This window comes from Nyctereutes procyonoides, unplaced genomic scaffold (genome assembly GCF_905146905.1).
Source record: "Nyctereutes procyonoides isolate TBG_1078 unplaced genomic scaffold, NYPRO_anot_genome, whole genome shotgun sequence".
Classification (NCBI taxonomy): domain Eukaryota; kingdom Metazoa; phylum Chordata; class Mammalia; order Carnivora; family Canidae; genus Nyctereutes; species Nyctereutes procyonoides.
Window position 1 is genome coordinate 5580884 of NW_026575043.1, and position 16448 is coordinate 5597331.

General features: G+C 39.1%; 1 pseudogene; it reads left to right on the forward strand.

The window, feature by feature from the left end:
* Window positions 1–1594: 1594 nt before the first annotated feature.
* On the forward strand, window positions 1595–2457 carry LOC129508078 (60S ribosomal protein L6-like; annotated as a pseudogene).
* The last annotated feature ends 13991 nt before the right edge of the window (window positions 2458–16448 follow it).

A 16448-nucleotide genomic window follows, 5' to 3' on the forward strand; every position in this document is an offset into this window, starting at 1 on the left:
TGTTGCAATTTGCTTGAGCTTGTCTTGTTTTGCAAAGGTTTAGATGATCCTGAATCCTTCCAACATTTTGTTACGACTTCCCTTGCTTCTCTGGAAATGAGGCCCCTTGTCACAGTAGTCATTGGAGCTCTTGTTTTGGCAAGTACTTCTCCTTTGTCCTCACTGTCCTTTCATTTCCAATCATAGGCTAAAACTGGGTTCCTGGAGAAGCTTACCACACGAAATCCACATCATGTCATGTCCAAAGCAACAACAGGTGGGTGACATTTGGGTTAGCTGGTCTAAAAACACCTGTTCTCTGACTAGCACATGGTATGACCACCTGAGGCCCATGTCAAGTAAAAGGAAGGCTCCAACAGTTCCAAAAGAGGTTTTACAGAGGCCGTGTCACTGAATGCAAGACACACAAGGTGCATCAGGGTGAGTGCATCTGCAAGCTCAGTGCCTTGGGTTCTGTATCTCAGGGCTCTGGAAGCTCAGATTTACCTCCCACTGAGGTGCTAAGCCCATCACATACATAGATTCTGAACCCATGGATCCATAGGTAAAACTTGTATAAAGGAGAAAGCAAATGGAATTGCTTTCTCTTTCACAGTTATCATTAAGTTGAAAGGAAAGGAATTGTTTAACATCCACACTTTTGCTCAGAAAAGCTCCTTAACTAATTAGTATAGACAACTAAAAGCCTAATGCTCCTGCATGCATGCTAGCCTATTCCAAACCCCCATCCGCGAAGATCTGAACAAGCATAAAGAGGAAGATGACATAATAATGTAACCTCATTCCCCATTCATTTACAAACTTGATTGATTTCTGTGTTTTCCAGCTGGTCAGTATCTTGCAAATTGGGTATTATAACATGGACTCTCAGAGTACTTTTTTAAACCCTAAAAGTAAATTCTGGAAGTGTTGGAGACGGGGACCCCCAAGGGGCATCTTTGAGCCCCACCTGGAGGAGCTGTCTCAGTGGTCCTTCTAGGGGTAGGGATGGGTCTGGCCTTGCACTCAAAGATCCTACGGACAGAACATCACTGAAAGGCAGGGCTGCTGACTCCTAGGTGATCCTCGGCAGGAACTTAAATCAAAGACTCCAATCCAGGTATCTTAAGACAAAATCCTTAAAGCCCTCAACTGCATGCCCAAACAAAATCTTAAGATAGACAGAAAGGAAAGATAAGGCAGCTTTGAGAAATGAAAGAAGTAAAAAGCTACCTGGGGCTGTGAAGTTGCTGTCATTCACCAGGAACAAATTAGAGGTAGACAGAAGGGTTTGGGGGAGAGAGGACAGTTTATCACAGACATTGTCTTCTGAGGACCAGAAATCAACCAAGTTAAAAAAATAAAAAAAAAAAAGAAAGAAAAAATATAATCATGTCTTAGAAAAAACAAATTGAAGTTAAATAATTGAATCAGCGTTGTCTTTAAGGCACACCACACTTGTTTTAAATGACTACATTTTCACAGTCTGTCTAAATATTTAGGACTATTTGAAGTCCACAGCTTTTCAACAGGGCAGTAAAACAGCATTTTCATATTTAGGGATCACACAAAATATCATATTTAGGAACCTTAGTTCTTTTTTCCATCTTGCAAGATGGCAGGTGAAAAAGCCAAGAAGCCAGATACTAAGAAGAAACCTGAAGCCAGGAAGGCTGATGCTGGTGGGAAGGCAAAGAAGGGTAACCTCAAGGCTAAAATGCCAAAGAAGGGGAAGCCCCACGGCAGCCAAACCCCTCTCCTAGTCAGAGGGATTGGCAAATATTCCCGATCGGCTATGTATTCCAGAAAAGCCATGTACAAGAGAAGGTATTCGGCAGCTAAATCCAGGGTTGAAAAGAAAAAGAAGGAGAAGATTCTTGCTGCTGTTACAAAACCAGTTGGTGGTGACAAGAATGGTGGTACCCGAGTGGTTAAACTTTGCAAAATGCCTAGGTATTATCCTACTGAAGATGTGCCTCGAAAGCTGTTGAGCCGTGGCAAAAAAAACCTTTCAGTCAGCATGTGAGAAAATTGTGAGCTAGCATCACTCCTGGGACCATTTTGGTCATCCTCACTGGGCGCCACACAGGCAAGACAGTAGTTTTCCTGAAGCAACTGAGCAGTGGCTTGCTACTTGTAACTGGACCTCTGGCCCTCAACCAAGTTCCTCTGCATAGAACATACCAGAAATCTGTCATTACCACTTCCACCAAAATTGACATCAGTAGTGTGAAAATCCCCAAACATCTCACTGACACTTATTTCAAGAAGAAGCTGCGTAAAACCATACACCAGGAAGGGGAGATTTTTGACACAGAGAAGGAGAAATACGAGATTTCAGAGCAGCATGAGGTTGATCACAAAACTGTGGACTCACAAATTCTGCCAAAAATCAAAGCTATTTCTCAGCTTCAGGGCTACCTCCACTCTGTGTTTTCTCTCACAAGTGGAGTTTGCCCTCACAAATTGGTGTTCTAAATTTCTTACAAAGAACCTAATTAAACAACTTATCCATTAAAAAAAAGTATATATATATATATTTATATTTAGGGGCTGAAATCTTGCTGGCAAAATACACCAACCCAAAATACCTGCAAACATTTTCTTTCTTTTTTTTTTTTCTTCCTGATAACATTTTTTTTAAAAAATGCTATGCAATCCCTAACACAGAGAGATAGAACCCGTGAAAGCTATGTTTACCCCAATAAGAGCTTCAGGAAAGCAACTGGTTCCAGAACAATGAAACACACAGGAGCAAATGAGAGATGATGAAAATACATAGGAGGAAAAGATTAGAAGGGAAGTAATTATTTTTAAAAAGTCTAACGTCTGTATTTTAGAATCACACAGGTCAGCGTGACCTGGAGTGATTCTATTTCGCTGATCCTGTCCTTTCCTCAGTGCTGGAAATTAGACCTTAGGTCAGGCAGGACCTCGGGAGCTGGTTGGGACTGCAGGGCCAAGCAGTGACTCAGTGCGCGTAGGAAGGGTGAGATTGCCATGGCTTTCTGATCTAAGCAAGATGACTCTGCAAGAAATTGCACAGGTGGACTGCTCATATCTGTCCTCACCTTCCTCCATGGAAATGTGCTGCCCTTTGGGTGGACAAGTGGGAGAACATAAACCCTGAAACCAATGGAGTCACCTTCACGTTTTACACATACTACCTCATGTGGTCCCCCAAATCTTAATAGACTGCAGTCTACACAGTGAAATTCAGAACTACTATATCAGGGTCACCTTTTAAAAAAAAAAAAAAGATTTATTTATTTAAGCGAGAAAGAGTGCAGCGGGGAGGGGCAGAGGGAGAGGGAGAAAATCTCAAGCAGACTCCCCATGGAGCACAGAGCCTGACAGGTGCTTGATCCCAGGACTCTGAGAATCAGAGACTGAATCAGACACTGAAACTGACTGAGCCATCCAGGATGGCTAGATCAGGATCACTTTTAATAACATTCTCTACTACACATTCCTACTCGAATGCTAACATACTTAAAATCCTGCCTATCCTTAAAAGACAGTGACAGCCTTTGAAACCCAGTTGGCACTCCTCTCCATTTGTCTAGTAGCTAACTTAAAAAAAAATCCAAAATTGTTAAATAATTTAGTAGGATGAAATGCATCCCAAACACTGATTTTAGCGGCCTGTCCATACTTGGTCTAGTAATTGGAGTTGCTATAAATGAAAAATTGAAAGCTTTCTTTCCATTGTCAACCTGAAAAGTACCATCACTTGCTTATTGCCCTCAAAGCTGTGTTTATTTGCTTTTAGAAAACTTCTCACTTCACACATGTAATTATCAATGCCAAAGATGCCAATGTCATCTGGAATAAGAGTCACTCTCTGGTTTCCTGAATCCTTTAGAGTGACAGATTCCACAAGTCTCTAACATCACCGGTGTACAACTGATGACAACTCACTAGCTTCAGCAGACCAAAGCTGTGATTTCCTGTACAAAACATATTGAAATGGAGACCTCTGTCATCACCTGCTCTCCCTGGGATAGATCTGCACCCTGGGTACCCCCATGAGGATTCTCATTGTGCTAAACTCTATAAGAAAATTCAAAAAATTCACCACCTCATTTTCAAGGTGTGAATATATCCTATCATTATCCATTAGGTATTGAGCACTAGCAGGGCACCTGGCACCTATTATGACAGAGGGCATTTTTATAGAAATTCTGGACATAACTAGAGCCACACACACCCCAAGGGAAAGAAAAAACTACAGGTGTCAACATGTGTTGAAAAAGTTATTAGAATTTTGCCTCCAACCCATCACTTACTTACAGATAGGAAACAACCTCTCTAGTGCTACAAATGAGTTTTGCAGAAAAGAAAATGTCACTTAAAAAAAAAAAAAGATTTCTTTATTTATCTTTGAGAGAGAGAGAGAGAAAGCACAAGCAGGGGGGAGGGTCAGAGGGACAAGCAGACTCCCTGTTAAGCAGGGAGCCTGACCAGGGCTCGATCCCAGGATCCTGAGATTATGATCTGAGCTGAAATCAAGAGTTGGCCACTTAACACACTGAGCCACCCAGGCACCCCAAAAACTTCACTTTTATACATAAAAAAGACTAAGAATCTTCTTTCTCCAAATTTGTACCTCTTATAAGGTTAAGAGAACTGTACTTACTAGAATGAAATCAGTAAAATGTGGTTAATATTATCCAATATACATAAGATATTTAATATTATGCTATTTCTCCTACTTTTCAGATCAGTCTACAAAGGATTACTAACAACAGTCAAATTTAGAATTTAGGGAGGATTTGGTGAGGACAAATGGCCATTCTGACATTACCTTACATTGAATACAACCCATCGCTTTCTTAATATCTCATTTTGCCATATTTCCTGACTCCAGCCCTTGATTAGATGCTTAGAAGAATTTTACAAGTCTATAAGCTTTCTTACCCTTTTTTTCCCAAGACTTTATTTATTTATACATGAGAGACACAGAGAGAGAAAGAAAGGCAGAGACACAGGCAGAGGTAGAAGCTGGCTCCATGCGGGGATCCTAACTAGGGACTTGATCCAGGGTCTCCAGGATCAGGCCCTGGGCTGAATGAAGGCAGTGCTAAACCGCTGAGCCTCCCGGGATGCCACATTCTTACCCTCTGAAAGAAGTTTAATCCAATTAAATTTATGGATAGATTAAAAAAACTAATATATCTTCAAAATGTAATCTACACTGACGTGTCAATGTCAAAAATTTTAAGTAGCCTGTAATCAGCTTATACTATTAATAAAATGGAATGGCATTCTTTTATCTGTATTTTCATATAAGTATTTTATAAATGCATTAGAACACTACAAGCCTCATTTGTCAGGGATGTGATAAGATTCATTGGAATAGAAGACCACAGATTCATATGTATTGATACCTGTGTTGACATGTACCTTTCCCATCTTCTGAAGATGCTCATTTTATTTATTTTTCTTTAAGTAAGCTCTAAGTTCAATGTGGGGCTCAAACTCATGACTCTGAGATCAAGAGTCATGCTTTACCTACTAAGCCTCCCAGGTGCCCCTGAGGATGCTCACTTTAAATTGTTTTTCTCACTAAAAAAAAAAAAAAATTCTCTTTAAATTACTTGCCGCCATTTTCTCCATGGTTCACCTAAAAGTTTATTGAAGGGAAAGGAGATATCAAAATAACACATAAAATAAAAAGAGGACTATTCATAAATACTGATGAAATTCAAAGAAACATATAAAACTAGTTTTCTGAATTCTACACCAACAAAAAATTGAAAACATGGATGAAATATAAATTTTCCAAAATAGAAAATTTATTCTAGAAGTAATAAAGTTCAAATGAAAATAAAAGAGAAATTAATTAAAGATCTAGATTCCCTTCTTACGAAAGATACTAGGTCCACATGGTATCATAGGGGAATTTTACAAACTCTTAAAAGCAATTGGTGCTGCTTATTTTGTTCCAAACACAAAAAGAGGGAATAATAAGGTATATATAACATGGTTATTGAAACCCAAAAAAGATCACCCAAGAAATGACTTTTCAGACAGTCATACTTGTGAACACAAATCCTAAGTGAATGATGGTACTAATTTCAGAGAGGCAGAGCAGATTTTAGGAGAATGTGATCTAGTTGGAAGGCAAACATCGAAAGAATGCCTAGAAACTACAATGAAAATGTCCTCCTAAAATAAGAGCTTCTCAGATTCATTAATCACTAATATACTGAATCTTCTAAGCAAGGACACAGCAGCAGGAATTTTAAGAACTGTTTTCCAAAATGTAGATTGCAGATCACCTGCACAGGAATCCCTGACATGCAAATTATAGATGGAGATTCCAGAAACTAATCCCAGATTTGGGGATCATTTAGTGATGAGGCTCAGTAATCTGACTTTTAACAAATTTCAACTGATTCTTCTGACCACTAGATTTAACCACTGTAGTGCCTAAATAGTGGTTCTAATGCTTCCTACCACATAGAATAACGTTATTTGCAATATTGACTTTATCAAGTGTGGCATTAAAATTACCAATTAACCAAGAAACATTATCTTCATTGTCCTAGAATTTATACTATGAGCCTCTCCTAGCTGTTTTGCAATGGTTACTTTTTTTTAAAGATTTTATTTTTAAGTAATACCCATATGTAGTGTGGGGTTCAAACTCACAACCCCTACAATGGTTACTTTTTAAACAGAAGTTTAGACGTATGAACTAAAATTGCTATTTTAACATGGTTATTTAGTAGAAACCACTTTAACTAGCCTTTTTCTTATTGACTCATCTTCAGTATGATAGAATACAAACTGACCATTCATTCATTCATTTGATAACTTCATGAAGGTTTCCCCACTAACTCAACATCTCCATACACACTTTTATTCTTTGATTCTCTTTAGTGCTTCATTTAGTTAACGTTTGATATTGTTTTCTGAGTGTCAAGAATTATCAAAAGCATATTACAAAAGTACTGTATATAGTAACACATACAGATTATAAAATATCATATGTATTATCTGTTATATATATATATATATATATATATATATATATGTACACAAATATAAAATGTTCCCCATGGATTTGCACATTAATAATTGGAATGATATCCATCAAAATGTCAACAGTGGTGTATCTGAATTGTGTGATTCAAAGTATGTGTGTGTTTTCTATATTTCCAATGTTCTAGAGTAAACGTCTTCTTTAATTGAAAGGAGCAGGATAGGGCAGCCTGGGTAGCTCAGTGGTTTAGTGCCGCCTTCAGTCCAGGGCGTGATCCTGGAGACCTGAGATTGAGTCTCGCGTTGGGCTCCCTGCATGGAGCCTGCTTCTACCTCTGCCTGTCTTTCTGCCTCTCTCTCTCTCTCTCTCTCTCTCTCTCTGTCTCTCATGAATAAATAAAAATCTTAAAAAAAGAAAGGAGCAGGATATATTATTATTTTTAAGTAGGCTCCACATCCAGCAGAGAGTCAAACGCAGGACTTGAACTCACAACTCTAAGATCAAGACCTTAGACTTCCCAAGAGCTTCTGGGATCAAGAGTCAGATGCTAAACCAACTGAGCCACCTAGGCACCCTCAGGATGTAGTTTTTATTTACTATTGAATAATATGTCTTCAATAATGTAATCTCCTGTCTGTGAGGAGGGTGCCTATTATATATCCCGATAGCTCTGCAAATGCACAGATATGAACAGAAAGGATACAAGTAGAAGGAACTTTGAATGGTATGTATTGGAACAGAACAGAAACAAATCATGTTATTGTTGTCTACATTGATATAGGCCAAATAGTAACCTGATCAGGAAATCCACCATCTTAACATCAGGTTTGTGGTTTTCATCTGGGAGAAATGTCTGCTTCATCAGAGAGAGTTGTAAAATGTTTCAGACCATATTTGTATTGTCCAACAGTGGAGGTAGGGCACACATAGCATTTTGTGGGTGCTGGTCAGGGATGGTAAAAATTCTGGGATTTAGAGAACACAACTGTCTTACTCAAAATGCCAGGAGTCCACTCTTAAGAAGTTGGCTGTATTAACCATTTATTTACTTACTACTTATAAAAAAAAATGAGGTGAATGAAAAACTCAGGGAATTATGATTTCATGCTATATCATATGCCCCAGAGTGCATGGCAGATGAATGACAGCCTCAGTTCCTTGACACAATTCCTATTGAGAGGAGTGTCCCTCCTGACAGCCCTGGCCAATGGAATAGGACAGAAATGATGTAAGGCCAGTTTCTGGACCTAACCTTTAAGAAAATGGATACTTCTGCCCTGCATTCTTAGAACCAAGCCACCAGATGAGAAGACTACTGTGAGACTATCTTGCCATGAGGAGCCCAAACTACATGGAGAAGCCTTAGAAAATGAGATGCCATGTGGAAAAACAGACTGAGGAACATGGAGATGCCAGATGTGTGCATGAAGGCATCATGGAAGTAGATTCTCCCAACTTCAGGTGACCTCCTGTGCATGACACATGACCTACTAGCTGAGTTCTGCTGAAATTTCTGACCCACACGTGATTGTGCACAAAATGAAATCGTTGTTGGAATCCACTAAAATGTCTCCTTTGATCTTGAGTCCATCTCATTTGCTTCCTGGAAATTCAAACTGGAGGATGCATTTTGTTTCAATGTATTTCTAGGGAACATGCAAACCATTTTTTTTTTTTTTTTTTGCAATTAACAAGTAGACCTCAAATCTCTAAATAGAATTCTGGCAATAACTTAAAGCATTGTTTTCAATTTTGCAAATGATACTATTTTTGATGCAGCAAACAGTTATAATTATCTACCAAACTCTAGCTAGCTAAAATGGACATAAATCAGCCATGGTGCTGAGTGAGACTCCATTATGACATTAATTAATTTAATGAAACTTTATGACATAGATTTACTCATATACATGTGTTCACTACTGAACTGAAAACTCTTTCAGGACAAAACAACGTCTGCTGCATTTCTTGTATTCCACCAAAATGCACACTGTCATGCATATGGGATGTGTTCAACCAATACTTGTGCATGGTTATAATATAGTCTACCATTAGAAATTAATCATTTTGGTTAAATTCAGCATCACCTCCCTTCAGTCTTCTAGTTGGAAGCCCTAAAGCTCTTGACTTAATTTCTAGCTTGCCACAAAATCCTCACTCTTGAAAGATTTCCAGTGTGATCCAGTCAGACATCATTATTTCACAGATGAGGAAATTCACCAAGAGGTAAGTGACTTGCTCAAATTCCTACAGTTATTTAGTGTATAATAAAGCCATTATAAACTTAAAATTCCTCCCTTTAACAGATTGCTGGCAGCAGGACCAGGACAGCTATAGGGTGTTGGAGCTCCTGAGACTTGGAAAGGCTAAAGCATAGGGAGCTGGCAAAGCAGGTAGCTGCAGAGATTTAAGAGAATCCAGTTACATCATAATCCATCTGGAGCACGAACCAATGTGGGCCAATATCTCTCGCAAACTTGAAGGGAAAAAATGCTAAAAGAAAGATATGTGACGGGACTGCATAGTTATAAGAGGCAATAAAGATTTCTTTTTTTAATTAATTGTGTAGAGTAAATCATAAAACCAGATATCTCTGCCGTGAGACTCTTCATTAACAGCTGTTTATTGTACTGTGAATTATTGCAAGATAATGTATGCAAGATGCTAGTTTGATATCTGTGCTTCCACTTCTCAAATGAACTCGACTGTCAAAAATAGAGAGCAAATTAGGATGGCGAAAGCTACAAACAGATATGGGAGAGCAAAGTCTCTCACCATCTTGCATTTCCGTGGTGTGTTTTTTAGTAAAATCAGATTAGGATAGTTTAAAAACTAACCAGACAAAAGTACAGGTGTAGAAGGTGGGTATGCTTACTTGATCATTTAAAGGAAATCCAGCTTAGGTTTTATCTCTATTACATAATAACCCCTGGATGAGAACATACTTGAAACTCATTTCTCTCCATGCAGAGTCCAAAATGGACTCAAAGAGTGGGTCTATAAAAACACTGAACAACAGGGCTTAAATAACAAAGGAGTGTCATTTATTAATCTGTATTCCATACTAATTAAAAAAAAAACCAGCAAAAAGAAACTGTTTGGCTCTATATGGGGCATTCAGTAAGGCAAACTCTTCATGCCCTTAATCAAGGTGTAAGCCTAAGTGCTTGGAGATACCAGTATGGAGAGTAAATCCTAGTGAGTCTGTCAACTCACGGTAGCATTGAGTTGAGCACATGGCATGCACCAGACACTGCAGAATATATTCACTCTCCTTAATCCTCACCACAGCCATCCTGCCTGCAAGGCAGGCATTGCTTCTACTTTTAAACACAAAGAATTTCTTGCTTGCAAAGGTCAAGTGTCTCTCTTGAGGTCACATAGCTTATTAATGGTGCAACCAAAACCCAGTGAAGCTTAGTAGGAATCAAGCATATGTCAATACCTCCCCCATCAATTCTATACAGTGGAAATTATTATCCTTATTTTAACTCTGAAGTAACTGAGACTCAGAAAGTAGATTGTAAAACTAAAATGATTAGGGAGAAAAGCAGCAGACTGGGTATCTTATCCGGGGCTTATTTTTACCACTGTGGCCTCTTGTCCTTGATATGTAGCTTATTCTCACTATTTTATCCTTTGCTTGGATGTGACTTACACACTAATAATAATATAAGAGCTTACCATTTAAAAAATCTAGGATCCCCAGCGTTTACTGCCCACATTATCACAAGTGATAAAACAAAAGACGCTCCCAAAGACTAGAAAGGACTCCTACTGCATCCTTTCAGTATCAGTTAGACTAGGCTAGGCTTGTGCCATGTAAACAACAACATGTAGTCTTGGTAGTTTAACAAAACACACACAAAGTCTGGCCTCAAGCCATCCTCCATGGCAGGTGTCTCCACACAGTGACACAGTGATCCAAGTGGCTTTAAGCTTGAGGCTCTTCTGTCTCAATGTGAAGCTTTCACATTCCCCATGGCAGAGGAAGAAACTGACCAAAGATTCCCAAAAGCTTTCACTGTTTCAACCTGGGATTGACGTGTATTCCTTCTTTCCACATTTCATTGACCAGAATCCATCATCTGCCACCACCTAATGTGGGAAAGTCTGGGAAGTGTGATTGGGAAAGGAAGAGGAAAATAAAATGAAAGTTGGTGAATACATTGCCTCCTCTCTGCCACATTATCCTGAAGAAGTGGATCCAGAATACACACACACACACACACACACACACACACACACACAAATAGTAAAGTTTAGGAAGTAGCAAGTGAGGCCATAGATTTAGAATTGAAATAAATTTTTCTGGACAGAGAGACATAAAGCCTTGCTATATTTTATTAACTCAATTAAGAAGAGGCAAGAGTTAGAAATTAGAGATTTTAGGAAAAAAAACCTGTTTATATATGGTGATTAAATAAAGGAAAACACATAAAAACACGAAGTGTATTTTATTTAAATAACAAGAGTGAAAGAAAGGCTTAGGAGTGTCTTGCTCAAGGGCAAAAGTTTATGCATCATTTCATTTACTGTACAATCCTATTTCCCAAATTCTATTTAGTGTATCCTTTTTTGTAGCACTGAACAAGTTTCTGTAGCAAGGCTGAAGAAATCCAGAGATATTTTCAACTCACTAAAAGAGAATGTTGTGATAGAAGAGAAAACAGGCATAGCTGAAATAAGAGGACCAGGTCATTGGTGGACTTCCAAAGTGTGCCATGAAAGCATCAGGCCTAGGAAGCATCACTGAGGTCTCCCCAAAGAAATATACCACCATCCTAGTGGTTTGTGTAAGTTTCCAACACAAGATACGTTTCTTTGGTTTCTCCTTTTCATTTCTGCCTGGTGGCATGGTCACTCATTTTCTCATGCAGGCTTGGAAGACTTATGTGAAATGCTCCAGAGTAGAATCATGCAGAATGAAGAAAAAAGATAACAGAGGCTTGTCAGCCCCATTCATCACGTGTGTCAGCTCTAGCAACACACAGAACCTTTAAGATGAGCTGCTTTCAGCCTGTGTCAGCCCACCTTGCAAGTAAGTGACACCTGCCAAGACTGCCAGCACCCCGTCTGGGAAACTGTCTATTCCTCACTTGGTCCTAACAAACATTCTTAGATGTGAAACACAAAGACAGTGTAAGACAGAAATGTACTGATTAATTTCAATAAGGCTTTCAGAAGTCACAGTCTGCACTGAGCAAAGTGATTTTCAGCTGACTTTATCTTATTAGTGAGGACTCTGGGGAAATTTTGTGGGGTAAATCCTTTTCTGCATTGCCATGCAGAGGAAGCAGTTTTCATCTTTGAAGCCCTGCAAGCACACACATGTTTGTTTTTTTTTTTTTTTTCTCCCAGATCCTAAACCTGGCCTCAGAGAAAGTTCTACTTGAAGAAATCTCATTAATTCCAGGGGTCTGATTTGTCTACAGACAATTTTGTGATTCATTTATTTCTGCTAGTTTCTCCCTTAATGTTTTGTTTTTTGTTTTTGTTTTTTTTTAAAGCTAAAAGGTAAAAAGAAAAAGGAAAAAAACCCTACTTCCCACTCTTTCCCCAAATCAACATTTTCAGGACAAAAACAAAATTCTGTTCTCATGTGATTAATTATGGCTCAAACCATGATGCAATATTTTCTTTTTCATGAAACAGGAAGATACAAAATTGTATGAAGTTTTCTCCCTAAAGTTGTTGAGTCATGGGCTTGGTAAATTAATTTTATCACTTTGGGGGAATTCTTGGTTTCTAAATGGTCCCATTTCTAAGTAATTTGGAAGTAGTACTTTTGGAATATTTTTCATCCCTTGTTTTACTGGAGTGAAAGAAATATAAGGAAGAAGGGAGTCAAGTAGGCATTTTCTATGCACCTGATTTTCTACTTTTTCCTCCTTTCTGATAACAATAAAAATTCATCTAACTTTCTGGCCTTTATGGTTAAAGAAATAATACAACTGGAAAATCTGAGTACCATTGACCCTTGAACAGCACAGGGGTTGGAACTAAAACCCACGCAAAAAACTGCATATAACTTTGACTCCACAAAAACTGAATTCTGTACTGTTGACTGGAAGCCTTACTAATAACAAAGTTGATTAATGCACATGTTGCATATGTATTATGTTCTGCCTTCTTACAATAAAGTAAGCTAGAGAAAAGAAATTATTAAGCAAATCATAAGAAACAGAAAATACATTTACAATATACTGTACTGTATTTGGAAAAAAAAATCCACATATCCCTGCAGCTCAGTTCCCTCTTGGATTCTACAATGCTTTCAGGTACTTTATTATATTCCTTATCAAATTCAAAGTAACTTCTTCCAAAAGTCTGTAATCTTTACTATATCTCCCTTATTATCTCAATTATCACGTATGTTAGAGAGATTTTTAATTGCGCCTAATTATATGATGGCTACATTAAACAACCTCATGCTTACCTCCAAATAACTCAGTTAGTGTTACAGTCCCCCTGACATCACTGTCATTGGGACTTGTTTCAGATTTTCTAAATTAATACAGCGATACAATGATCCTGGCACTTTCATCTGTTTGTAATTCTCCATCTACCTATACTTCAGAAAAGAAAAAGAAAAACTAATATATTGCTTGATTTTATTGTTTAATTTGGCATGCACATAGAAGGTATCACAATCATCGATTACAGTGATCATTCTGGACTTTCCTTCTTTTAAACATATAAAGAAAAATCTCAGAGCACCTAGATGGCTCAGTGGGTTAAGCATTGGACACTTGATTTTGGTGCAGGTCATGATCTTGGGTCATGAGATTGAGTTTCCCTTCAGCTCTGCACTGGGCATAAAGCCTGCTTGAGATTCTCTTTTGCTCACTCTCTCTTCCCTTCTACTCATACTCTAAAAAAATAAAAACAAATAACTCACTGAAGATTCTTGTCACCATCCCTGGAGTTGTTTGAACATCATATTTTTTGTGACTCTAGGACAAAATTTACAACTCAGTGTTGGCCCCAATTGGCTGCCCCAGTCAGATTCAGCATCCTTGTGTCTAGGTAACTTGTAGGTGCAATTGCCTTGCCTTGGGTGCAACAAAGCCAACAGGGGTGGGCAGTGGGGGGAGGATTTCAAGAGCAAAGACCACGTCTTGGGGCTTCAAAGCAATCTCTTCCTACCTCACCCCACCAGGTCCTTTCCCATTGGAGCCAATGCCTTTCACTGCACTGATCAGTCCCTAACACAGACTACTTGTACTCTACTCTCTCCAGACACAGACTAAGAGAAGGTTTGAGAAAGGCCCATTAGAGCCTAGAAGGCCCAGTAGGTTTGCATGGCTGCAAAAAGGGTCTGAAGTTTCTCAGCTATACTTAGGTATCCTGTTTGGTTCAACTGCCATGTTCCAAGTACCAGGCAAAACATAGACAAAGTCTTACCTTGATGCTACATATAACCCAATATGGGTGAAATGCATTTACTAGATGATCTCAGCACTGATGAACTGTTGTGACAGAGGGGGAACCCTGTTACTATGAGAACAAACACCTCATGAATGGGAATACGTGAAGGGTGTAGCATAATTCTATACCATCGGTTTTTACGGTAGGCAAAGTCAAAAGAGGGAAAGTTTGGCATGGTCTGCAAATATTTTATACTTATGCTTTATCCAGTAGAAAGCCACAGGAGAATTTTGACAGAGGAATGAAATAATCAAGAAGAAATCAACTGAGTCTGGGGTTGGATAGACTGATTCAGGAACCAATGTTTAGAAGCCTACTATGTGTCAGGACTCAAGAGAGAGTTACATATATAAACATGAGCTAGATTGGTTCATGCCTTTCCATCACTTCCAGTCTGGTCACTAGAGGGAAAGGGATAAAGGAAAGGAGTCAGAAATGAACACAAAGTTTCCGGTTCAGACAAATGAGCGAGTTGTGGTGCTACTTACAGAAATAGAGCATAGAGGGAAGAAGATAAAAATGAGTGGAGTTTGGAACATCCTTTCTTGCCAAGTAGCTCAGGGTAAATATACAACAGATAGCTGGAGACTCAAACTGGAATTATCAATTTGGGAGTCATCAGTATCTGGTTATTTGATGAACCAGGAGTTGGCAAACGACAGCTGCAGGACCAAATCCAGACCCAAGCCTATTTCTGTATGGCCCTCAGGTACTACACTACCTTGTGCGAACACTGGGAGCCACAGAGGCTAAGGGTATCCCCCCTCAAACCCAGTTCCTCCTGCTTACAGGGCCTGCCTTTGACCAACGGCAACCCATCCTCCTCTACGCTTGTCTGTCCCCAGCCCCTGTGTACCAGATGCTCCTGCTGGCCCACCAGGTCCCACCCACTGGAACCATAGAAAGCCTACAGCGGAAGGCAGGAGACCCCAAATGCAAAGGGCAGACAGGACCACAGAGGGGCAAGTGTTTCCCCTTTTGTCATATAAGTATCTTGGCCCTCACAAAACCTAAATCATTCACTATTTGGCCCTTAAAAAAGTAAGTTTGCCAACCCATGTTTTAAACAGTATTGTGATATTGAAAATAATTAGCTTTTGCACGTGATGCTGCTGGAATTCAAATCAGATTAATAAACCTAATCTCAGGCACCTGGATGGCTCAGTGGTTGAGCATCTATATGCCTTTGACTCAGGTCGTGATCCCGGGGTCCTAGGATGAGTCCCACATTGGGATCCCCGCAAGGATCCTGCCTCTCCCTCTGCCTATGTCTCTGCCTCTTTCTTTGTGTCTCTCATGAATAAATAAAATCTTAAACAAACAAACCTAATCTCAGCTTGTTCAGAAGTTTTAAACTAGAAATACTGGCAACTGAACACATGCATTAGAGTCCACAGTTCTTTACTTGATCTTCCTTTCCCTTTCAATCTGGAGAAAGGAAAAAAAAAAAAAAAAGCTAATTTGTCAGGATGACCAAATCCCTTGAAGATACTGTAAGAGAACTTGTTCTCAATTTCTCATACTTTGGGTTAAACTTACTTCAGAGACTCATCAGTGCACACTTTGCTTTCCATTCAAGTGAGTTTTTAAACCCTGTGAGCCTATCAATGCACTTATAAAAGAAAGAAATGGAGGCACTGTGTCTTTGGCAAAAGAACAACAAACAGCTCAAGAAGTTAAAAACCAACTGGTGGTGTCTCTGGTTATTTGGTTTCTACAGTCCCAGACACCCAGTATAGCCAGTAAACTGTTTTGGACATCAGAAGAACTAAGTCATGTGGACCAAGAAGTGAGAGAGTCCAAGAAGCATGTGGGAGGTAATTAAATGCTATTAGAGGCAAACAGAATCTAATTTGACCAAATAGCCAAGTGTGGTGTGGTCTTTTGAAAACATTTCCAAATACAGGAATCAAATTTGATCCTTTTTAGTCCTCCTTCTCTTTAGGATGCATGTTTATTCAAAGCACAGATGGGGAGGAAAATCAGAAAAAGACTTTGGTCGACCCACATAAAACAGCATATTTGAGTGTGGGCATGAAGGGAGATG